The sequence below is a fragment of the Erpetoichthys calabaricus genome, chromosome 11, assembly GCF_900747795.2.
Source record: "Erpetoichthys calabaricus chromosome 11, fErpCal1.3, whole genome shotgun sequence".
NCBI classification, from domain to species: Eukaryota; Metazoa; Chordata; class Cladistia; order Polypteriformes; family Polypteridae; genus Erpetoichthys; species Erpetoichthys calabaricus.
The window spans coordinates 151,766,233-151,791,589 of record NC_041404.2 but is presented as its reverse complement, the minus strand read 5'-3'; the positions used below and the strand labels follow the sequence as shown (position 1 = coordinate 151,791,589).

General features: G+C 33.6%; 1 protein-coding gene across 33 annotated transcripts in view; it reads right to left on the bottom strand.

Annotated features, from left to right (window-relative positions):
* Positions 1-25,357, bottom strand: part of rbfox1 (RNA binding fox-1 homolog 1) — a 2,603,746-nt gene that overhangs the window by 373,171 nt on the left and 2,205,218 nt on the right. The window contains exon 1 of one of the 33 annotated variants that reach the window (XM_028814343.2): positions 20,879-20,945. The exons of the other annotated variants lie outside the window; for them this stretch is intronic. The gene's annotated coding sequence lies outside the window, so the exon portion shown is untranslated. Of the gene's footprint in view, positions 1-20,878; positions 20,946-25,357 lie in introns of those variants that run through there. 33 annotated transcript variants of the gene reach the window in all.

The window sequence follows — 25,357 nt, the reverse complement described above, 5'->3', positions numbered from 1 at the left end:
TTTTTTAGAGTTATTTGGATATGGGAACAGTCCACGTTCAGGTAAAAATATGACAATATATTTAGACACTGTATTTTAGTTTATTCTTTTTCAATGTTCCCTGACTAACATTTAACATGACAAAAATATGACTGGGCTATATATGATTACCAGTAAGTTGACACAGAAGAATTGCATTTCTGCTGCAATTTCTTACACCAAACAATGTATTGTAAAACAGCTTTGATGGTACCGACATTGTGAACACAGTACATGACTCATTTTGCAGACTCACTTTGCTCATTTGTGCTTAATTCTGGAAAAACATCACCAAATGTCCTGCAATAAATAGTAAAGCATGCTGGAAGAGCAGTCAAAATAAAATGGACTACATAAAGTTAGCTTGTTTATATATTTTTTTTCCTTCTTTGTACCATTTACTTACTGTATGTTTACTACGAATTCTTGGCATTTTGGAATTTACAGTTAAGAAACCTATAAGCCACGACTGGATTTTCTCAAACAGCCATCAAACACTGCAAGTCTGATTTTAACATATTCTTCTCCTGACAATTATTTAAGTAAATTGTAATAATGAGGAGGCATGTCATTGTGTTTGTTTAAACGATCCAGCCAACATATTAAGTAAAACATGCTCAACACAACTCACATTTACAATATTTTGGTAAAGTAAACAGGTACCACTGCACATTACTGCTACAGATAATTTAAATCAATAAAAGACCAGAATTAAAAATGTCAAAAAAGTCACTCGGTAAGGCCAAAACCTTTTAGGAAAAAGAACAAAGAACAAAACGTGTGATTATTGAGCCTTATCTTCACTTTCTTTACCATTATAACTAATCTGGCCAGTTTTAAACAGGTGCCACTCTAGGCAGTTATGTCTAATTAGGTCACCCAAGAATGGCATTCTCCTACTATCCCTATCAAGTGCTGCCTGTCTAATAGAGGTGTGCTGAAGAGGAATAATGAATGTTTTATCTACATTGTTCAAAACATTCTTTTTCTGCTTTCAAAGCAGTTATCTGTTAGTTATTCAACTAACTTCCTCCTGTCTCCATTAATAAAGCATGAAATGTTTACAACAAGTTTACAAGTACCCAGATTTAAAATCATGTATTTTTTTTCACAGATTAATTATAGGTGTCCAGCAAGAACTGCATTTTTACAATGACTTGCGAATATGCATTAAAACAGTTCCGTACATAAGAAGTAGAAACAGAAGTTGGTACTGGAGAATTTATTGGAAGAACATTGAGAAAAGCCAAGGAAAATGACACCTTTTATTGGCTAACTAAAAAGATTACAATATAACAAGCTTTCGAGGCAACTCAGGCCCGTTCTTCATCTTTGCCTGAAGAAGGGGCCTGAGTTGCCTCGAAAGCTTGCATATTGTAATCTTTTTAGTTAGCCAATAAAAGGTGTCATTTTGCTTGGCTTTTCTCTACATTCATAATGGCTAACACGGTACAACACCCTAGTACTACTTGGAAGAACGTTCTAAGTTATAGAGTTTTAATCTTAAGACTTCATAGATACTCTGAATCCCTTTTACATTAAATTCCTCTAACAACTGGGCTGGTGTGAGCAAAGAGTTCTCTTTGTTAGCAAAAATTCCCTTGTACATTATGGCATGAGCATTATATTATATAATTACAATTATGCAATCAACAATAATAATAAATATAAAAAACACATATAGTACTAATCTATATGTAGCATGCAGAATATTATATATTTTGTATATTTTACTTTTTAATTTTTTTTGTGTACATTTTTGTTATATTGTATTATCATCAACTGGTCCGAAAAATGCAGTTTGGAACAAAAAAGGGTATTCTTCCAGTTCCAAATTACTAGCACAGAAAATGAGGTGCAATTTCAAAGTGGCATTGAAGTCACCAATTAATAATACATGTCTTTGATTTTTAGAAGCAAGACCTGAGAGACAGAAAAAAACAGACAAGACTCTTATTATGTAAACTCCACACGTACAGCGAGCAAGCAAGAAAACAAACACTGGTTACAATAGTTGTTAAGTAGTAGTGATTGTAAAGTCCAAAGAGTATTCATAATTATACACAGAAAATCAAGATTTACATAATTGTAAGAAATGATATTTGCAGTATTATAATCAATAACTTCTGTTTATACTGTGTGGTGGCTCTGAAGCCAGGGATCTGCACTGGCAATCGGAAGGTATGCTGGTTCGAATCCCGTAAATGCCAGTAAGGACTCTGCTCTGTTGGGCCCTTAAGCAAGGCCCTTAACCTGCAATTGATGAGCACTCTGAGTAGTGAGAAACATGCTATATAAATGCAAAGAATTATTATTATTTGCTTTCATCTTATGCACTTAGGAGGTCTATTTTTTCTTTTAATTCTTTACATTTATATAGCGCTTTTCTCACTACTCAAAGCGCTCCCCATTTTAACAACTTATACAGTATATACCATGCTATAAGTATATTCTATTTGAAACTCTGATTAAGGACAACAAAGAGGTATAAAAAAACAGTGTTAGATGAAGGAATCAAACTGGCAGTTACCCAAGCACTTCAAGTCATGCTTACAATTGTATGTCATCATTACTAGTAACTTTTCCGCTCTACCAGTTTTTAAATCTTGCAGCTTTATAAATAAGATGTGTGCCAGCTGACTAAAGAGCAGCCCCAAGTGACTAAGGAGTTGAACAGGAAAGTAAAAGGCAAAATACAGGTTGTGTCATCTACCCACCTGTGATAACTATCAGCATGTCATTTCACCTACCTTGCATCTTTCTGAATAAATTATCTGAACATGCAAGCTAACTTACAAATTTCATAGCAAGCAAAATTAATAGAAAATTTTGCAACAGGCATTTAGGTTACTCAGATTTTAACAGGTAAGTTTGAAAAACACAATTTCAAAAAATTAGACTAAACAGAGCACAAACATCTAGTCTTTCAGTCTTTTTTGTAAAATTTTTTTCATGAGACATTTCATCTCATTAAGCACATTTCACAGTGTATCAAGTATTTTCTTATCACCTCACAATACACAAAGTCACCTGTCAAAGAAGCTGCAACAAAAGTACAGAAAAAAGCCAAAAACACAGAAAAAAATAGTCCTAAGAATGATCTGACATTGATGTTATTAAATACACCTGACCTGCACCTGTCCTTTATAATGAAAGTATTTTGGGATGAGGCTCACTAAAAAAGGGCTATATAAAATAGAATCATGACTGTTACCAGCTTTGCCCTTGATAGCTCTTACAGCCAGTAGAGACGAATGGTTAAGAACTCAGACTGGAAAGCAAGGAGACAGGTTCAGTTCCTGATACCTATTCCATGGGCCTACACTTCTTAATAGAAGATAATTTAACAGAACTAAAACACACAACTCAAATAACAGTGAAATAACATACACTGGCATTGTGCACACAATGAAAGGATCTTATATAGCCTAATTTGCATTGCCAATCAATTCTAACAAGTTATACACATTCATAAAATTGTAATAATAAATGTGGTCAGTTGGATTGTTGGGGTTAGAGGCTGGTTTTGAAAAGAAAAAATGCCATCTACATTTAGTATTCCAGTCTTCAACACAACAAAGATTTTAGAGCTAACCAGTACTGAGAAAGATTCTACTGTCAAGTCAAGTTGTTCACAAGACAGCGGCTCCATGCAAAGCCAAAAAAGCAGAAACTCCTGGAATTCTGATTACTAATTTCAGACTCCTGCAGAAGCTTAAACAAGTGGCCTCAGGCACACTCCTTTGTTGACTGCATCCAAGAGCGATCAAAAATGAAACTTAATGTTGAAACGCAGGTGTTAAATGGTTGTCCGTTCCTCGGCTGCCTACTGATGTTAAACGTCAAAAAGAGTGGTTCACAAATTAAGTGCCAAGTTGTGCACGTCTGCTGATAATTCTGCATATTACAGCCAACTGGCATGAACTCATGGAGCTGGCCGGGAGAACAGAGCTACTAACATGCTACAATGACTTTGTGTCAGACAGCAGGAAAGTTTTAAATGGTGAATAATAATCATTTACTAGGGCAGTAAATTGCTGCTTTACATTTCAAGTAACACTGCCCCCTTCTGTTTTTGCTATTATTTTTTTTAACCATTCATTAATCTGTCAGACATGTTACACTACATGTAGCTCATTTTCAAACCTAAAAGTTTCCGCCAAGGGTAGAACAAGTGGTTAGCACTGCTATCTCACAACACCAAAGATCCTAGTTTAATTCCTAACCTGGGTACATTCTGTTTTGCATCTTCAAATTCTCTCTGCATCTGTGTGTGTTTCTCTTTGCCCTCAGTTCTTCCTCCCAAATCCAAAAGACACATATTTTGAGTTAAAAGGCAACAATGGCCTTATAAATCCTTAGCACCTAACTTATTGATACAGGGTTGATTTCTGTCCACATAAGCTTAGTTCCCCATTATCTTGAACCATATAAGAGAAGTAAAAATGAATACATTTATAGAATTAATTTTTTTTTTTTGCTGAATATTTTGGAAAAAGTGTATATTTTGTATTCACAACATAAAAGACCGAAAAGTTACTTAATGAGCACTTTGTGGTGGTGTGCTCTGTGAAAGATGCTATAAAAAGTACACTTTGATTCATTTTGAAGGAGAAGAAAGGCTTTCTAGCAGTCCTCCCAAGTGTGTGTGTATTAAAATAAATTATTTATTATATGAGCATTGTGAATGACTTGCAAAATTTTCAGATTTCTGCACTTTATTCGTTTAATGAATTATACAACAAAAGTCTACTTTTAGAACATTTTATAGGATAGAAAGAATGCTTCTTGAAGCACATAAATAACCATTAAAATATGTGGCTGACAGTTACAAAGGAAATCTTAGAAATAGAAATTTCTAAATTTTAAGAGCTACATAACATACCATATGCAATCCCACTCAATCCAACTATGGGATATAGGGGTCAAAAGTACATACCAGGAGCATTGGATGCAAGTCAGAAAAATGACACTGGACAAGGCAACAGTCGATTGCAAGGAGTAATCCAGCAAATCAACAATTATGCTCACATATGACCAATTTGGAAATGCTGTTTAAACAAAGTAAGTAAGCCTAACTTAAAGATTATAAAATAGAATATTCATGAACATTAGGGCTTGCCACCTTCTTTCTTTAATTTCGCATTATTAATGTCTACCAAGTTGGGCTATGCCAGTTGTCAGTTAACAGAGTAACTGAAGTGACAAATTACAGTGAAAAATAATTAACCAATGCTTTTTAGGTTCACTCTTTTAAGATGCGAACCGCACCTAATGTCATTGTTGTGCCATACTCTCTGACTACACAAAACAACAGTTCCCAGCAGACTTATTTATTTGTTTATTTGTTTATTTATTTATTTCTCTGACATGTGCTACACTTATTCTTTAAGGAATTTTTTTGGAAAAGCACATTGTACATATTTTTGAAATATGAAAAAATAAATGTAAAAGTACTGGTGAATTTATGAAATCGTCTGTCTCAAATAAGAGAAACATTATGAATGAAATAAATCACTGGTTACTTTCAGACAGGTTACTTTAACTTGTAAGTCTTGACCTCCTCCTGATGGCAAAACAAGCCCCCAGGACAAATTACTAAAATGTCAGCAGGGTTGCTCACACAGCAGGGACCACACATTCTGCTACTTATGCCAATATCTTCTACACCAACTCACTTTTCCTTCTTCTTGAAGTCCTCACAGGAAAGGTACATGATCTTTATAACAGTAAAAGTATGACATTCAAGCAAGGAAAACAAAAAGTCCCTTAAACCTATCGAGAAACTGAAGAAGAAATGAACTTCATAATCGGTGTGTACACTGCAAAAAATGCTTATGCAAAAACTAGACAAAAAAACTTTAAATGGGACTTGTTTTGCTTTTATTTAGCAAAAAAAAAAATCTGCCAATGGGGTAAGCAAAATTTACTTGACAAGATTTCTTAAAGTAAGCAAAATAAACGTAAATACAGATTATTTGATAAATCAATAATTCTTACAATTAAGGAAAACAAGATTATGTGTCATGATATAAATACTTTTCCACTTGCTTAGATTTCATTTTTTGCAGTGTAGCTCAGTGTGCCCATTATGCTTACAGTAAATAAACTTGTACTCAGTATTTACATTACACTAAAAACCATCTCACATCTGCATTATCTGCAGATTATGATGATTCAGCATTTCTCTGACTTTACTCTCATAGTTTTATTAATTGTCTATATTACAAGTCTTCACAATGCTGCGGTTTCCACTGCCTGTATTGGAAATTACTTTTGCTCTTTTGTTGTTGTTATTATTAGGTGTAGTAGTATATTGTCTAAAATGGATATATTTGGGGTGAAAATAAAAAAGCTAAGCATTCTCCAAAAAATTCCAATAACTTCAAACAATCTGCTCAGGTTTGAATAATAACTGCATGATCAAAGAAATCATTTGAAAGCTTTAAGGTCTCATCTTTTTCATCATTTTTTTTTTTTTTTTGCTATTACGCTAAGAACAAAAAAAAACATGTGACACTGTGTATTATCAGTATATCATGCATGTTGGGCATTAACCAAACATACAGATGGAAAGAGAATACTGTAAATAGTGCAGACTTCCAGTTATGATGCCCCATCATAAGTTGGATAAAATTCTATTGAGAAACTCTGTCATACGTAAAATAAACCAGAACAAACATGCAGAAACTTCTTTTACATGTCAAGACTACTCCTGGGCTCATTTACCAAGTTACACATTTAAGCAAATCTAAACAAGCTACAGTAAGATGCCTCCTGGGATTTCAGACTAATAAAGTACAATATTTAATTTGTTCATTCTTATAAAACAGAAATCAAGCAAACATTCTCTGTCTCCTTCATGCTTTTACAATACCACTTCACCAACAGGGGACCTCCTCAACTCAAATATCTGCTTTCACCAAGCACAGAGCAAACACTGTTTGTTTATAATGAGTGAGCAAGCCATATGATATTCATGCATAAATGCCCTATGCGAATCTCCAGGCAACCTTTAAAACATTTCAACTTACTGATGTATGTATAGATTTTGATCTGGTGTTTTATTTTTATTGTTAAGATGTTTTTGTTTTCTTTCTCCATAGGTGAAATGACTTAAATCAATATCATATATTTTAATTTTAAAAGCATGCACACCAATGTCTTGATTTGATCATCACTGACTGATTCCTTTCAAAGGCTGATCAAAACACTTGTCCACCTGATTATGCAGTATCTTTGAATTTTACAAGCAGGTCATTAAGATAAGCCTTTACATGGATACAAATAAGCATTGGTACAGTAATTTCTTGGAGCTTGAATTACCACAAATTTAGCTCTTTCCGGCCAGTTGACATAACAATTGAAGCAACAATAGCTATACTGTAAAAATAAAGCAAATTAATGTTGGTTGTCTAGTAGCAATTGCTAGTTCTATATGAATAAACCCTTTGCCTTGACTTTCTTTGTTCCAGTATTAAAGGGAATTTTGTTGTTTAAATTGGCTTTAGATAGGCTGATGTTAAGGAAGCCATCAAATTAGAACTGCAGAGGGTCAGACTAGCTATAAAATATAGTCTGCCCATCATATATTGTTTATAGATACCTTGATCTTTTAAAAAAAACAAAAAAAAAACTGTTGGTACAAGCATCTATTGGCTATTTTTCACTACTCCTGCACAATTAACACTACTATAGCTCCCTATGATTGTATTTCACAGTCACTTATAAAATACAATTGCAACACATTAAAGATCATGTCACACTGTCACATTATGCATATAAAAATGAAGCATTTATGTATAAATGAACATGATGTGTGCATCACAGTATATAATTACGTATGGTAAAACTACATATATACCCACAAGCATACACACACACATACATACATACATACATATAAATAAAAATAACTAAATTCCAGATTTAGAATGTGGGATTTCATGTTCTCAAAGCCATGTCTTTATTTACCAAGACTATGTATGTCAAGCACACTCCATCCTCATTAGAACAATGTGACTGGAGGCTTGGTGTTCTAATGAGGTGTTTGCTATAATGAACCTGTTCCATCCAAGAATGAATGCGACTGGGAATCAGACAAAAAAAATCTCTAAGTCAGTGTGGTAATAAGCAAGATCTGTGAGAATGGGGGTTGTGGGACACAGCTGTAAAAAATATGTAATAACTGCTAAGAATTGTTTAAAACTGTGATCACATTATTACCCTATTGCAGCATGTGTACATGTATATATTGTTGGCTGGTACACAAACTCATAACTAAGAATTGTAAAAATTTTACAAAACTACATTCCAACCACATATCAACCTCTTCCTACCGGTGGAATGCTATAAAGACCCACTTATTCAGCTGACAGGATTGTTGCCCAGTTCCAGCTGTTATGGATTTGCTTATCAAATGTTTGGTCAAAACTCTTAAGTACAGTATAAGGTATCACTTTTCGAGGTAGCTATAATAACCACTGCATCTATGTACTATGACATTCTAGCAATACACAAATATCAATATGTAACATTTATGACCTTGTTGACTTGGAAATGTGCTGTATATGTAGAAAACAGGTTAAACAGAAAAAAAACCTTTGTACAAACTAGTGATGTTTAAATGACGAACATGCCATGGGGACAAAAGTTTAATTTAGTGACATACACAGATACAAAACTATATCACGGTTAGAAAGCTTATTATTATTTATTGTACCAGCTATTTTTATACTTATTGCACTTTTAATATACCTATTCAGATCTAATTTGTTTGATGGTATTTTCCGCCATTAACTTTCATTAAAGAACTTTTTTATACCTGTTAAAAACTACATTTATAAAACAGCAGGTCATGTCACTGGTGTTCAACTCTACATTTCAATATATAGTAAATCTAATATTTGAGAATTAAGGCACTAAAATGTCTGTTAGGGTAACTGTATTGAAAGACTTCAGCAAATCATTTTCAAACATGTTACTATAATAGATAGATAGATAGATAGATAGATAGATAGATAGATAGATAGATAGATAGATAGATAGATAGATAGATAGATAGATACTTTATTAATCCCAATGGGAAATTCACAACTATAATAATAATAATAATTCTTTGCATTTATTTAATACATACTAATAATTATACAGTATACATTTAAAAAAAAAAAAAAACTAGTGAAACATGCCAAGTTTCAAATTTTCAAATAAAAAGGAATTGAGAGGGGTGAAGTCCACCAATATAATGATGAACTTGATTATGAATTCTGAACACAAAAGCACCATCTATTTGGGGATTTGTTTATTTAAAAGTATTAGTTACATTATTTATTAATTACAAAAACAGTAACTAAATATGTTATACAGTTACTTATTATAAAATGTAAGGCACTACAAACAGTACAATCCTTTTTCTTCTTTTGTATGAAAAACTGCACATTTGACTGACCAGAATGTTATGAAATCCTAGGTTCACATATGAACCTTCCTGAAACCAAACCGGAATACATTAACAAACATAATGATTTTCTTGTGTTTTATAAATATGTGTAGTCTATTTAGTGCCATGAAGTAAATAACATCAATCCCCTATTTATAGGCATGACTTGAGCCACCAAAGAATCATGTTAAGGACATTGGCCACTACATCACCCAATCACACTGTTTCAACATATGTATAGAAAAGAGCTGGATTAAAAGTAAACTGACACTTTATTAATATGTCCTGTTACAAGACTGCACGCAGCACACTCTTTCCTACTTGGTTGTGCAATTGAGCTCTGCAAAGGAGTAGCCTCTTAAAACACTTCATTGCTACAGGAAGTAGTGCAGCAGAACAGAAGTCATGCAAACAGGTTGGATGTGATTTTTTAGGTACAGGGATACTAATGGATCTTTTGAAGCATGTTGGTACAACAGATTGAGTTAAGGAGAGATTGAATATTACTGTGAACACTAGTACAAGCTGATCGGCACAAATCTTAAAAACATGTTCTGGTGGTTTAGACCTGTAGCCTTCTTGGTGTTCACTCTCCTGAAAGATCTTCTTGCATTGTGTTCTGACAAAGTAAGCGCTGTTTCCTCACTGTGCACTGGCTGGAATCAGCATCATTCATATCAAACCATGTGCAAACATCATTAAGTTAACTGCCAGAGAGATTCCAGCACTCAGTCTGGTGGAAGGAGTAGTTTTGTAGTCTGTTATTATCCATAGAGCTTACTACATGTGCCTGCGACTGGACTGTTCAAGTTGTACTTTCACTTCTTTCCCATACTGCCATTTACCATCTTTCATCTTGGGTTATAATCATCCATATTTACAGACACAAGACCTCATATATATGTAGCAGTGTGTATGTTTAGTGAAGCGTAATTTAAACATTCATCTGTGCAGAATTATATTCAAACAGAAATTTAGCAATACTTTGTTAAGTTAAGTACACTTTATTATTGATGTAGCAATTTTCCACATACACTAGAACAAAATGCGATTTCTGAAAATTACATCTCTAAAGCTGTCACAATGACTTTCTACCAAATTGAAAATGACCATGAAAGGCAAACAATTTCAATCCATTAAGGACATCCAGGCAGCCACAACAGCCCAACCAAAGACCTTCGAAAGAAAACTTCCAGAACTGCTTCGCTAAATGGCAGGAGTGTTGGGATAAGTGCATTCGAAGTGGAGGAGAGTATTTTGAGGGTGAGTAGTAATTGTAAATCTTTTACTGCAATAAACTTTTTTTTTTTTAAACATTCACCGTATTTTTTGATCACACCTCGTATGCTGCATTTTCAGGGGGCTATCGTTTAATTGCCCCTTCTTTTCTTTAATGTACCTAGGCCGACTCTACTGATTTGTGAACTATTATTGCCAATCTAACCTCAATGTACTATTATTTGTGAATGATCTTCAATAGTTGTTTCCTTGTAATTGGACTGCATGAGCCTGCAGTAACAGTATATTTTATCTTGTTAGTTTGACTTGTAAATTTCTTTGCTTTGTGAATGTAAAACACTACATAGAATGAAGACTGATCACTTGAAAAGTTGGTAACCCATGACATTAAAGACAAAAAGTGGAAAAGTAAAAAAAAAAAAAAAAAAAAGTCAATTAATTTGGAGAATGTAAAGCCATTACAATGATTTCTCTAGTTAGGGTGTTACTTAAATTAAGAGCAAAGAAGATTAATTACAACTTGTTGCGAGCCCTTAACTCTGTGTAGATAGATAGATAGATAGATAGATAGATAGATAGATAGATAGATAGATAGATAGATAGATAGATAGATAGATAGATAGATAGATAGATAGATAGATAGATAGATAGATAGATAGATAGATACTTTATTAATCCCAATGGGAAATTCACACGTGTAAGTAGTGGGTTGGGAAATTGCCCAAATGGTGAAAACACTATCCATATATACAGTACATAGGAGATAAATAGAACATAAAATTTCTCTGAAAAAAAAAATGTTAACACACTCCACAGTTATAAAGTAATATGGGCTGAAGTAAGTCTCTCAATGTAAAATAAACCACTGACTGGAAAATCATTCTTTATAACGAGCATATGAAAATTAGATGTAGCCTAAATTGTAATTAGCAAAAAATATATATTATATTGTCAGTCAGGTTTATCTGTATTTCTTCAATATTGTACTCATTTACCAATTTTCTAAACATTCTCGATTCAGGAAGTTGGTGTGCAAGACAGGACACCAGCTAAACAAACACCCACCGACTCCAAGAGTCAGCTCATTTTGAGCCATCAATTAATTTAACAACATATGTTTGAGATGCGGAACTAAAGTGGAATATAGAAGAAAACTGCCATGGAAAAAGCATGGAAAAACATGGCAAACAACTAACTGGACAACAACAAATCCCCAGTGCCTTGAGCTATGGGGTAGAAACAAAGAATGAAAGGATTGATGGACTTACTGCAAAGGTTTACTTTCTGCAGTTAACAGTTATTTGAATTTTTTACAAAGCAAACTTCAGACCTGCTTCGAATTCTTTCAAAATCACTGCCTACAATTAAGGAAACAAAAGGGACTGGACAGCCAGCTGGCATATCATTATTGTGAAACCATGCACGCATTTCCTCTAGAATTTGTGCTGTTTGGAGTTTATTTTCCTGGCCTTATCTTTATAGAGATACAGTACATTAGTAATTGCTTACATTATTATTGGTACAGTTAATAAGGAGAAAACAATGTATATTAATACTGTATGTGTTTACATGTTTGTATGTACATACCATCTGGTATTTAAACTTGATACTTAATGCTATTTTTGAATTTAATTTTATCTGTAAATGACAGTCTGAGTGTATCACTAGGAACATTTAAGGTTAATTATCTCTGAGATCTGATGTAAAACGCAATTACGGTATGTCCAACCCGTTTATGAATTTTTCAGATTTACATAGTACAATTTAATGATTTTAATTTTGCTTTTTTTTATCACTAAGGAGTTGCACTCTGTGCTTATTGTTATTTTCTATTGTTATTTTTGACAAACAAAGGTCCAAAGTCCATGGTTTTTATATTAAAACACAAGTAATGCTTATTTAAGTCAAATTTTACAATTAAACATAGTTAAATATAGTTACTTTAATTGTTTATCTACAGTAGATGCTGTTTTCCGCTTTTTAATACCATTAATGTAAACCTATGCAATATTTTTATATTTTAAAATTTCCTGTCCTGCCTTTAGGTATCTTAACCATTTTTTTATTGCATTGCCATGTCTCATCCTTAAATATTAAGCTACAATACCATAATTATCTGTCCAATAAAAAAAAACTAATTGAAGTTACTCTTGATGATGGTAGAGAACATTTATAAAGCATTTCCATTTCTGCATTTTATACAGTAATTACAAATTAGAAGGACCTTAAGGTAATGATTTTAGTTTACTATGTGTTTAATTAATAAACAAAACAGCTTCAAATAATGTACTCAAAAACACAATTAGAAATTTTTGAAACTGCTGCATAGCCAGACCATAAATTATTAATACAGAAGTAATAATATTAGATTGGAATTTAAAACATACTCTTAACTGATAATTATAAAGTAAATTATGAATAAAATAAACAAATTAAACAATTACATGTGTATTATGCCATATGAATCCAGAATCTTCAGCATAGACAATGTAAGTGTTTTCTCATTCTCCTTCCTTAACAAACTGTATATATTCTTAAAATGAGTTATTCTACATTTGTGCATGGGGGACAGCTTAAGGGTTCAGGTGGTGGTAATAACCCACTGAACCAGGGGTTGGTACTGTGGTTTAATGGCGGAGTGGTGGCTCTGAGGCTAGGGATCTGCACTGGCAGTCGGAAGGTTGCTGGTTCGAATCCTGTAAATGCCAAAAAGGGACTCGGCTCTGTTGGGCCCTTAACCTGCAATTGCTGAGCGCTTTGAGTAGTGAGAAAAAGCGCTATATAAATGCAAAGAATTAATGCCTTCTCTCCTCCTCCCTCTGTAGAACAGAAGCCTAACCACCACTCCAGTGCTGACATCACTTATGTCTGCCCTCCTGGACCCCCCCCCCCCCTCTTCCAGTAAAAAGACCCATACTGTAGTTCAGTCTAGAACTATTGTCTGCATAGACCTTTCTGCACTTGTTAAACGTGCTGGCATTGAATATAGAGGGTTCACCCAGGATTGTGCTCCACAACTCTTTACCTTTGTTTGTCTCCTCTTTACTTTTTTATTATTTTTAATTAGAAGCAGATAATCTTCTTTTACAATGGATAACTGCATAATACCTCACTATGTTAGCTAAGTCAGAACTTTTGCTTTTTTTTAATTTTCTTGCTTTGTAGTCATTCTGGCGTGTGTTCAGACCAAAGTGTGTGTGTGTATTTATTTATTTATTTATTTACTTGCTTCCTTATTTATTTAGTTATTTAAAGAGCTTCCCAATTTCCTCCTGGGGACAAATAAAGTTCTATCAATCTATAAATGAATATGGTAGTCTTTATACTTTGCAGTTACATATCTATGACTTCTCTTAAGTTACAGAACATATATGCAAAATGTTTTTGGCTCCAGTCCACTGTACACAAGACCTTGTCTTTAAGTGCCTGACAGACTACAGTTACATTTTTACATGTTTTTTATTTTTTCAACTCATTAATGGATTTAGTCAATAAAATATGCAAGGGTAAAAGGCAGGTTTTTTCTGGTTATTAGTTCACAAGATATTGGAGCTAATTTAATATTGCTGTTACATGTGCTTATTTGAATTTATTATCATGAAATGTTGCCCAGTTGAACTGGTTTCTCAGGTTTGTTTTTTGCCCTGTGTCCAGTGCTGCCAAGGCAGAATCACACTCCTCTGACCATGTCAAGAAAATTCAGATTCTCGAAAAAAAGAGTTCAAGGAGATTTAAGTATCATTATCATTAACGAAAACTGAAATTAAACCCAACTAAAAAACTTTTTGTTAACTGAAATAAAAATGAAATTAAAAGCCAAATGAAAAATATAAATGAAATTAAACCTACAACCGCATACTCAAAAACTAGATAAAATAAAATAAAAAAAGGGTGGAAATGAAAATCTGTTGTTTCTACATTTTTAAGCTTCAGCACGCCTTTTACAAAAGAGGGATGGCACACAGGCACTCTGTCCGGTAATCAATTAATAAAACTTGTCATGTAAAGCCTATAGGTGAATGCTTTATAAACTAACATTAAAGTGACCAATTTAGTTTCTTACGCCCACCCATTGCAAACTTTATTCATGTTTCACATTTCACATTTTAATCACTTTAAAATATCTTTGATTTGTGAAACACAGCAAAGCAAAACCAGGTGACCAAATATTTCAACAATGACTTGAAGAAGAAAGTATTAACATTTGATTGAAAGTTGCTGAATCAGAAAACAGAACAGTGACTTACAAACAAGTTAGGTCCCCCATCAATCTGACAATACTTTTAACAATTTTATTATCATTTGCAAAGATATGTTTAACTGTTTTGAAGGCTATGTTAAAAGAAATTCTGTAAAATGTCCAGAATGTGGATTATGCTTTTAGACAGTGATGCAAATGCATATTTCTTATTTGTAGCAATTTTAAATCAAGTAATAATTCAGTTGTATGTAGTATTCTACGGTTAAACTGCTTGCACAATGTTTTATGTTTTTTACTTCAAATCATGGGCAACATTCAATATATGTGTTTCGCGTGAGGAATAAAAATATGAACAAATTAATAAAGTGTTTGTGCCTGAACAGTTTAAAAAAACATGCCATGTTAATAAATATATTTTCCAGTGTATGCTGTAATGCATACACAATACTACATTACTACATATAAATATATAACTATATTGCTTAATAGGAAATAACATTCATTGGGTACCAGACCTAAGATGGAACACTGCTGTTGACTCTTCCTTTTTTTTCATTATATGGCTATGTAGACTAATGCACATGATGACTGCCAACTTACTAGACAGAACATGCTACTGAACGTAACACAGAGCAAAGAACTGGTCGTAAATGGAACAGTATTGTCTGGGAGTACTTCGAGTCTGACACTGAAAGTAACAAGAGCAAGTGCGTAATAGAGGACACGACAGTCTGGCTTCACAGACTCAATTAAAGTAAAAGAACCTGACAAATTTAAAAGCACACTTAAACTACTCTCATAAGGAAGTCTATAAAGAGGCTGATGACCATGACATGCTGAAAAAGCACAATCCTATCAAAGAAGGAAAAATGACAGGTTATGTCGGTCAACAAACTTTATCTTTGTCTCTGCAGAAAGATGCTGTCTGGTCGCCTCAGTCAGTCCAGAACAAAAACAGAGAAAGCATAGTGGCACAGCCATTTACTAAATATATAGGAGGTTGTGTGAATCACCTGATGAGGTACGGTAAAATGTACGATGCGATGAACACAAGTGACAAACATTTTATAAAATATTCAGAAAACTCTCTGCCTCACTGAGTCTTATATGGGCATATCTGCTCGTTTCTACAGTCCCTTTGCTAAAGGATATAAGCAAGGTACAGCATGAAATACTTCATTTTCATCAAAAAGTCTTGCTTTTGAGCTAAGACAGAAACTAAATAATGATAAATAGAAGTAAATGACCAATAATAACAGTAGACATGGTCACAATTTCATAGAGCTAAACTAAAAATAAAATAACAGGTGAAAATAGTACAGAAATAAAACTAATTTAAATAGATGGGACTAAAATAGGTTTGGCTCATACATTCATATTCTGAACCAGCTTTTTTTACTGCAATATTTCAAGGAACACCTCTCCCTGACCCTGAACTGGAAAAAGTGGATTTGAGAATTATATAACAAAAGAGTCTTAAGGAGATACAGCCTAACCCCACATCAATAACTGTACAGTAGCAACAGACCCTGGAAGGGACTGCCTAATGGCATACTCATGTACACACTTCACATAACAACGTAACAAGTAAATTAGCCTCAACTGAATTTCCCTAAGTATAAGAAGAAATTAAAAGTATTTCATTAACTTTGCCTGTGTTCTGGATGTAGAAGGAATCAGGAAAACAAAGAGATAAAAGAAACTCCATGTGAACATGGAGAAAGCGCACAACTTCATTCACAGTGAGAAAGGGATGAACCAAACACCAAATTCCAGAGCTATAACATAATTTTTATTTATTTGATTTTGTAACACCTTCAGATATGGTCAGAACATTTTAAAAATCAACTTATTTTATCGATTACACTTGTGTTTTGGGAGATCACAAACATTTGTCTGGCTAGTACCATGTCTTTCATTTACAATATGAAATTATACACTGCATAATAAAATTTGTATGTTAATAAAAGAGTGGCAAGTCTATTTAAACTGACAGCGCTACTAGAAGACAAATAACAAATGGAAGTGAAGTAAATTACAAATATGCAATAAAACAGAATATTCTAAAACACACAAACCAGTATTAAACCACACTTAACATTTTTGCAACTGATTTTAAAATATGCGCAACACTGATAACAACAGACTAAATATCAGGAGAGCTCTCCTTAAGCTCAGCCATTTATACAGAAAGGCAGATTTTCTTTTGATTTATGAAGACAAGTGTGCATTGCATTAGGCAAAACTGCTTAGAGTGCTGGGACTATTTCTGAAATTCTTTTATTAAAAGAACTGGGGCCCGGCAGCAAACAAAAGCATTGGCGCGGATGTGTATAAATCATTAATAGTGTGCTGTGCGAAGGTTGAATTTGCTGTGTTGGCTTGAAAATCCTGCTCTGCACTACAGGGATTTCAGGCCTGGAATTGGTTGCTGTGAAATGTACTCCATCATTCACCACGGTTGACGCTTCTGATAGCTCTGTACTCTCTCCCTATCTCCCACCCAGCCGCTCTTTTTTTTTGGCGCTGCCTGCATTTACCAGCACACATTTCCTTCTTGTCCTCCACACAGAACTTATTTGCTCTTGCCTTATCAATTTATTCTTTAGCTTCTTCAACAACTTGATTGTAGCTCTTTTACATTACCTACATCACACCTCATTGTTCCTATACACATTTTCTTTATTACGTGTTAAAAGTACTGCAAAGTAATTATTGAACAACAGCTATCCTGCCTTTAAAAGGCCTTCAAGATTGCCATCAATTGCAACTCTAATATGGCAGTATGTTAAAGCCACATAAAAAGTGCAAATCTGCTTGCTGGTGCATGAAAAGGAAATCTGCAGCAGCAGCACAGAAGAAAAGGGAAAAAATAAGTTGTAGCTACCATGAAGAAAAATAAAGTAATCTGTTTAGGCCCATAAAATATCACAATGAACATTGGAATCTTGAAGTTAATTGTTGTACAGTACTTTATGTTATAGTACTTGATTGATATTCCTATAAATGAATACCACTCAAGCAAAGAATAAATGATGTAGCATTTATTATACAGTACAAATAACCAAGCAACACAAGTTCATATACAAGTGATCCCTTACTTACCAACCAGACAAGCTGAAGGAAAGAGAAAGGAAAAAGTAAAATTAAAAAAAAGAAAATACAATTGTGAAATTCCTTTTCTAATTTTTTTCCCCCATTCGTCGTCTTCTTGGTACTGAACTGTTAAAGTGCCTATAAATTAGCCTAATTAAATCTTAAGAGTACAATGAAAAGGAACAATTAATGGAAAAAAAGAAAAGAGGAATGCTGCATAGGATGAAGCAGCCTTTCAGTAACACGCATTATAAGGAATGAGCATACAAATTCACAGAAAAGTCACTTTGTATTAAATGACAATGACATTCTGAACGGAAGTAAATGAAGCCACCACAGTGCTCTTCTGTCAGCTTTGAAATTATCTAAGCATGTTTCTCAACATTAAAGAGACAATCTTTTTTCTCCCCCTGCCAGAGAGCATTAATTGAGCTATGCAGCCATGTTATGACCTAGCAGCACAAACTGCAGATGAAGGGAAACTACAGCTACCTCCTAGTTGTACCACCCACTATGTGTTGGTATGTGTCTCTTAAAGAAGAAAATTATTTCTCATTCTGTAACCAAAATGAATAGAATGCAAAATTCACTTATCTGTATTTAAACATATACATATCAGATTAGTTTTTATAGTGCCTTTTTATGTACAGTTTTACAGTATGCTTATTTATATTTGCTAAATATTAAAATAGTGCGGCTCACTATCAAACTCTTGTCTATAGAAATGTCTACCTAAACAAATTGCAAAAGAGCCACATAATTCAAAGAAAAGTCACTACATGAAGGATATTTTAATCTAACACACTGTTTAATTCAGCACAAAGCACATCTTTAAAATAGAACATATTTTGTTTTTCTGTGTTTAATTTGATTAAAAAACACTTGACATAATGCAGAAAATAAGTCAACATGACATTACAGAATAAAACTTTTCAAAAAAGATTCAAGACTATCCAATAAAAGATAAAATTGTTTTTCTCATTCCCTAATTAAATTTTAAAAACGGAAGTATTTATTTTCTGAATATTGTTAAGAAATAATGTATCTCGGAAAAATGTTTACCATATAAAGGAAATGTGTCAAGAATTTCTTCTACACATTATTTTATATGTATTTCAAATTGACAAACCACCATGTTTATCTGAACTAAACAAGCATTTCAAAACACAATAAATTGCATTACTTATCTTCTAATCCACTTATCCAGAACTCAGGTCTGCAGAGAGCCAATATCTATCGTAGCAGCACTGAGTACTAACCTCAGCATGACACCAGTCCATCACAGGGTATGCTAACGTTCACAATGGTCACTACTGTTAAATTTGTACTAAGCAATTTCAATTATAAAATTACAAGAGAGCAAGCCAACAGATTTAATAGAAAGAAATTAATAGAATTGTCAGTGACCATCCTGAACAAATCTATATCAATATAAAACATTTTAAATAATTTTTAATATAGTTCTTATACCTAGAGGGTGCAAGAATTCTCTTTGCTTATGTTTCTTTATTGCAAACAAACTTTCCTAACTGGCATCATAAAATATATATACATAAATTCTTGATAGGTTTGTATGTATATACACATTCTGTAATTAGAGTATATGCATACCCATGTATGTAAAAATCTTTATTTTGTATGGAATTAAAGGCAGAGTAGTGGCTCTGAGGCTAGGGATCTGCACTGGCAATCGGATTGTTGCCGGTTCGAATCCCGTAAACTGCCAAAAGGGACTCTGCTCTGTTGGGCCCTTGAGCAAGGCCCTTAACCTGCAATTGCTACATGCTTTAAGTAGTGAGAAAAGCGCTACTGTATATAAATGCAAAGAATTATTATTTCACAGGATGAACCATTGCAAGGTTCTTTACACAGGAAACAAGAACACAAATACCGATACAAACAATAGTAAACATGCGATACACATCATATGTGCTGAAAATGTTTTTTGTTCAGGCAGATATTGAACAGGAACACCTAATCCAGTGTCTCTTCTCTATACAGAGAATGACTACACAAACAATTAGAAACTTAAATATTTTCTCACAGGCATTTTTTTTTTTATTTTTGATTGGTGTTACCTATGCTCAGATATTTTTTTTCTTATAGCTCTTTTTTGTTAATACATAATTTTGACAAACATGAATTATCAGGTGACCTGTTTTTCATTCTTAAAACAAATTTGATATACTCAATGGCAAATGACAATGCCTGGTATGATCTACGGATGTTTTGGGCTTTGACCAAATAGGCTGCATATAAAAGTCAGGCATTCTATCTACCACCAAACATAAACCAAAAACAAACATTATTGTGGTTGAAAGCAGGAAAGGGTAACCAATATCTGCACCTCAATGCGTGTAGTAGGATTCTGTTACAGGCACAACACAACACATTGTTGCAGTACTTCTATAATTAAACGTTTGCTACTGGACTCAATGGAAGAATAAGAAGAATTATTCATGACAGAATTTCAGATCAAAGGTTATAAAGTATTAATTCTCAGAAAGGCTGCATCTTTAAAAGAATGTTTGGTAAAAATGTAAGGCCATTATTTCAGAGATTCATTTATTAGATCACAATTGAAAATGGGAATACATTAATGTTATCAATATTATATTCTGAAAGAGAATCACATTATATCTCACTATTGCTCTTACTATTACATTTTCAGAATAAATCTCAGCCTCATACTCTTTGGATATAAGGATCATTACATGTACATAAGGGTGCTTTCTTTCAAATTTAGCAGTGTTCACAGTGTAAAATAAATGCTGGTAACAGTTGTGCATTTACTTGCTGTCAGGGCAACTGACAAGCCTCAAGCATTACTGAATAAAACAGCAATTGCCACTACCTGACAGAATAATATTCCTTGTACTCACAGCCAATGAAGTACTTGCAGCTGCTTCTTAACTTTGGGAAATTAGGATGGTGTATCAACATCTGAAAGAGCAGAGATACTGGTAACTCACCCAAGTAAATTCTTTACAATAGTTCTATCTGACATTTTGTGCATTTTCTATTAACCTTTAAATAGCTCAGGGTCTGGGATTCAAATTTGTCATCTTTCAACACGAATGCTGTAAAACCATTAACAACTTTTGGTGCCTTAACTTTGAAAAGTGTTGTTCATTTGACTCTATGTTGACTTTATGAATTGGATACACCTTTTCTGTGATTGTGATTATCCTTTGCATAGTGGCTACAAGAATAATACTGCAGGTACAAAAGGCAGAAATGACATTCCTTTGCAGGGTTGCTGGCTTCAGCCCCACATCAGTAGCAAGTTTATAATTTGGGAGTACTTAGGAGAACAGACATTGCTTCTCAAGATCGATATAAGGAATGTGAAGAGGTTTGAACATTTAGTGAAGATAATCCTGGTGCACCAGAGGTGTACCCAGCATGGCCCAACAATGGAGCACACCCAAGATATGCTGAAGAAATGACATTGTTCTAGGAGGAACCGGGACTGCTTTATGTTAAAAGAGAGGTGATGCTGGAAGCAGGTGGGTATTTCAGTCTGTCAGTAAAATCAATGAAATAAATACAGTACAGTACAGTATAAGGCACCGCTAAATAATGGGTGACTCTGGAGCAACAGCTTTTAACACATTTTCTGGGATGTTAGCGACTAGGTAAGAGTGTGAGTTATGCTTATGGAGCTTTCAGTCAAGCAGGCAGGTCTACTGAAATTTTTAGAGAAATTAATTCTATTTTGGGGTAAGAAATACCGAACTCCCCGACCCAGAACACATTTTACAAAACATTTAAACGTAAAAGGTCTCACCACACATTTGCTGCTGCAGGATACTGCAATCCAAAGTCAACATTTTGGAAGCTTGTTTATCCTGAAAAACTAGGCCCTATAAAGAAGAAATAGTTTACCCAGGATACCATCTATAAAGCTTCAGGGAACTTTGTCTTCAGAAGAGCCTAGCTTTTATTCACAAAAAATAATGGCACTGAATTGGAAATTGTTTTAGTGATAGATGTGCATTTTGTAACCAAAATTCATAGAATGCACAATTCACTTATCTGTATTTAAATATATACATATCAGATGAGCTTTTATAGTGTATTTTATGTAAAGTATGCTTTTTTATATTTGCTAAATATTAATAAATAGCGTCTCACTATCAAACTGTTGCCTAAAGAAACGTTTGCCTATATAAATCACAAAAGAGCCACATAAATCAAAGAAAAGTCACTACATGAAGGATATTTTAATCTAACACACTGTTTAATGTGTGATAGATTTTAGTTTGTCACAATGCCTCAGTAATTCACTAAATCTGTAGTAATGCTGTCTAGTTAAATATGTAGGGACAGTGTATTTGTCTCACAGCAGCTGTAATGATAGTGGAGCCAGTAACGTAAAGCTGAGATGCAGTGTTTTCATTAATTTTATTTGTTTCAGGGCCTCTTGGATGTCACAGAAGTGGCATCAGTTGCACATAGCTTCTCACCTAACCATTATCCATAGAGCTTTCTCCTGGGCCTATATGTTTTAATAAACAGTTGTAATTACTAAATATATAAAGCTGAATGCATGTTTGTCCAACATGCAAATCAACACTGTTGAAACTATCTCTAACAAATTTTGTACAGAAGACCATAGGCTATGTTTCGTTGCACAATTTTTGTCCCAGGGAATTTATTAAGTGATTGCACCTGCACTTAATTCCACTCCAGGCAGCACCGAGTACCCATGATAGTAGCAGGTATAGCTTTTAAGTAAACAACAAGGTTCGCAATTGTACTATAGTTCTTGTAAACTGTTTTAGATTGTGTTTTCTGTAGAAAAGCGCTAGTAATGATGGTAAATAAAATGTGAACCAGTAAAAGTCAAGAGGTTTAATAATGCCAGCATGCCACTCAAAACAGTTTCTGCAGAATATTAGGCACAATCACCCCGATAATTGACAGCCATGCCCCTGGATTGCCCACGTGACTCAAAAATTGGATGGTTAAGTTCCATGACATCCTCTCTTTCTCTCAGGTGGGGGCTGAATTCTGTTTAGTTAAGCTGGACTTGATTGTATATAATGTTATCTTTTTCGTTGTAAAAGTCAGACTTGATCGTATAGAATGTTATTTTCTTCAAATAAAAAAAAAAGTTTCTATGTCATGTTTAATAATGCAAACGTCTCTGAAATTACTAAAGATTATACCTTTGGTAAGGCAAATAAGAAATGGAACCTGCCTTGATGAAATCACTTTATTTTGTGGAAGAAAAAAGCAAAATTCACACATTCATGCTAAAGAGCTACAGTATGTCAAGTTGTGCTGACCTCATTGGTACTGTCCCTGGCCAAATTAGTCCTGTTAATTGTGAAGTGCATGCCAACTGAAGCCTCCACACTGCAGCAGAGGCTTTGGCGCTCCAATGACTATGAAAATCATGCAAAAAAAGGAGTATGCCATAAAACACCTGGGCAAAAGACTTCCTAAGAAATGGAGGAAAAGGAAAGTTAAAGCAGCATTCCAACTTTAATTGTTTTTATTTGTGTGCTACTGTCTTTTACCTCGGCCATTTATACCCTTTTAATGTTATGTTAACTATAACTTAGACATGAAAAAGAAGAGGACTGCTACGTTTTATTTTTATTGTTTGAGCAGGGATGCTCTGCTACTATATCAGATGACAATGGGTAGAGTATAGTGTACAGCTTAAATCATGCCTTACACTGCATAAAAATAATTAATAAAATTAAATAACAATACTCCAGAAGAAAACATTCCTAAAAGATATCTGATAAACTTTTATAAACAGCTTTACTTACACAAATTTTACTGCAAATGGAATTAGGACAAATAGATCAGTAGCTGAATTAAATATGAATACAAAATAATTCTGCTTCATTTTATGGCAAAGAAGCACTGAACTCATTTTCATTATTTCATGGATCCTCTCTAAGGAGTCAGCACATCAGAATATAATTAACTAAAGAAACAATTTTAATAAAGCACAAATAAAACAATGGTGTACGTATGTTTTTAATAAAACAATTTATGCCCTTAAGAGAACTCTTTCTGCTTATTTATTTACTTTGTAATGCCAAGGGGAGACGTCTGATCACTTCAAGCTATATGTATTGCAAAAAAAACTGATCATGCTTCATTTGCTTTTAAAATATGAAAAGTTAAGATTTTATATAAACACCCTGAATTTATTTACTATTTTTTTTCTTCAGAGCTATGGAAACAAACTGACAATTGAAGTCACAAGTATTTTTTTTACTATTGAATTTATTTAAAGCATGTAACAATTCCATACAATCAAGTCAAACTTAACAAAACTAAATTCAATTCAACTCCCACCCATGAGAAAGAAAGAAAGAAAGAAAGAAAGAAAGAAAGAAAGAAAGAAAGAAAGAAAGAAAGAAAGAAAGAAAGAAAGAAAGAAAGAAAGAAAGAAAGGCCAGCAATTTCTAAATTTTTAAATTATGTTCAATGCAAAATGACCATAAGTGTTAAGGAAACACATGTATTTTATTAACAAGAAATTTTTAAGTAGATAGAAAAGATTGTAATGGTGACTGCTTACATACATTTGGTAGATACATAGATATTAAAAGGACTATATAATAGATAAAGTGCTATGAAAAACTATTTCACTGTCTTAGATTCCTCTAATATTACAAATTTTTGTAAAACTGTTTTTGGGTCTTCATCTAATCGATATAGAACATCTATGTGAACAAATAACACTTTTACAATTATTTCACATACCTACTTAATAAGCTGACAAAAACCAAGTTGCACTGTAGGAAAAAGCAACTATCCCCTAGTTAAATCAACTCAATTAAAAAGATAATTAGAGTTAGTTGACTGAACATGGCCAGACTCTATTACAGCCAGCCCTTCTCAATATAAGCCTCACTTATTTTGATTCCACCATCAAAATCAAATTGCAATTATGAACATTTAACAAGTATACATTTTTATAACCAAAGGAAATTCCTGAATTTGTAAGGCTATGGGATTCCACTGAACCACACGCAGAGACATTAATTTCTAATCTTAAAACAGGAATGAGCAGCCTATCAGATTACTTCATATGCACATCTTGGAATCATCTAGGAAATTTGAAATTATCTTAAAAAAACATCAAAAGAAGTTCAGGCTTGCGTTGCATCAGCAAAGAGCATTGTTCATGAATCCACAAGCAGAAAGACACATAGTAAAAACTGGTTTCACTGGAGGGCAGCAAAGCAGAAACCATTGCTAACCAATGTTTGGCTCTCTTTTGCCAGAATGCTTGATAATCCCAAGACCTTTTAGGAGAATACCCTTTGGACAGATGAAACAAAAGTCAAACTTTTTGGACGTTATCGATCTAATTATATCTGATGTAA